Below are 2,051 nucleotides of genomic sequence, written 5' to 3'. Positions count from 1 at the left end.
CACTAGAATCTAACACAAAGAGAATTTTACATGGTTTTCCCTCTTTTCATCAGAAGAGTGATTAGATGAAACTTAGTAGGTCAGTAGCAATTTGACAATTTATGTGGGGCTTTATTTTGTGTTCCAATAAATGTCTGAATCTTTCTCCTGTATGTCAGTGATTCTATTGTTTTTTCTGTATTTTTACAATATATCTGGATCAATTTATTTTTATTTCTTTTACCTCCTTGCATACTATCACTTTACCACACTTATCCAATGTCATGATTCTCACACCCCATCTTATTCTCTCAAGGAAAGAGCAGAAAATAAATAAAAAAATCAAGGAATGTTTGTGTTGGCCAACTGCTTCTGAACACAAGACTTTGAATATGATTGACATACATTGGTGTTACTCAATTGAAAAACAGATTTTCTTACTCCTGGAAGCCAGGGACTGCACATATATTCTTGTCAAAAAGTTGTGACTTTGGGCCTACTTTCCACTTTAGAATCTGAGAATTTGTTTGTATCGGGCTTGTGTGGGTTTGGTTCTTGCTGTCACAGACGTGGTGATTGTATGGCCATTATTCCTATAATGTGAGTAAACTTCTTTTTCCATAGAGTCATTTCCCATTGCTTGTCTTTATGTTCTCTCTGTGTCCATGTGTTCATAGGTGTCTGACCCCTGATGCAAGGGTTAAAATAAAGGTATCCAAGATAGGGCTCAGTTCTGCAAAAATCTCCATATTATGCTTCTCTAGTGAAGGATGACTGATGCACAAATCAATGGGTGTAAAAATTTAACATTCATTTAATGCCATGTTCATTAAGCAGAATAATAATGGTTTTTTTTTCTAGGGCCCATGTCCAATTTGGTCTCAGTTCCTTGGCAGCAATAACAATGTCAGGTATGAGTTCCAACAATGCAGTTGAAGTTAAGACAATCAAATACTGGTTATCTATTGCCAACACAAATTGTTAATTTTGCACATTGCTTTCAGGCCAGCGAGAATATTCAGTTACATGGTTCATAATGGTGAAAGACTGATGAGTACTTTTCTCCTCATGTAGCATATATAGCGTCTTCTAACACCATGCATGTATTTCAGTTGGTTTGAAGTGTCAGTTGCACACAAGTTTGATATCTTCCCATTCAATGTTTTAAGTATGTGAGCCTTATCATTGGGTTGTTGATGGTAACTAATTAGAAAGTCAATACCCAAAATGTTTTGGTACAACACCAGAAAACAATGCAACCCATTACGTGTACAGGAGGCTTTATTTGTTGGCACATGATTTCAAGATTGGGTATTGACTATACTATTGTACAGTAATGACATTTAAATAGTTTTTAGACATGTATGCACTTTAACAAACTTCTACAGAAGTATGGTTTCCTGTGTTTCTTCAAAAGATTTCTCATGTCCAGAAAGTTAAAGATGCTTCCCCTCAAGTCTGATGACCAGAGTTCAATCACTAGGACACAGACAGTGGAAAGAGGTTTTTGAAAACTACCATCTAGTCATACATATGCCAACATACATAAAGTCAATAAATATATAAATATATTTCTAAGATTATCAAGGAAAGGACTGTAATTTTAGTTATTCCTCTTTGTATTTGTAAATTACTCTATAATCACTTTCATGATTATTACAGTTTTAATTTCTCCTTCTTTTTTATGATACTGTTTTTAACTTTCCCTTTTCTGAAAAAAAAACCTACATCCCCAGTGGCCCCATACTAGCTACCTAAACTATTGAAAACATAGAAACCAAAATCTTAAAAGCTAGCATCCACCAATCTGAGAAAATATGCAGTATTTGTCTTTCTAGGTTAAGTTAGGATAATTCTTTTCAGTTCCATCCATTTGCCTACAATATATGAAATATCAAAAACAAATGAATGAATTTCTTAGCATATAAACTAACAGAGATAAATTAAATGACATAAATAATTTATCATGTCACGTGTTCTGAAGTTGAATAGAAGGAAAAATAAAAAAAAAAAAACCTCAACTTAAGAAAGCCAGATGGATTCAGGACAGAATCTACCAGAACATTAAAGAA

This window comes from Peromyscus californicus, unplaced genomic scaffold, assembly GCF_007827085.1.
Source record: "Peromyscus californicus insignis strain IS unplaced genomic scaffold, ASM782708v3 Scaffold_48__1_contigs__length_305649, whole genome shotgun sequence".
Taxonomy (NCBI): domain Eukaryota; kingdom Metazoa; phylum Chordata; class Mammalia; order Rodentia; family Cricetidae; genus Peromyscus; species Peromyscus californicus.
The sequence above is the reverse complement of the archived record's forward strand: the minus strand, read 5'-3'. Positions refer to the sequence as shown.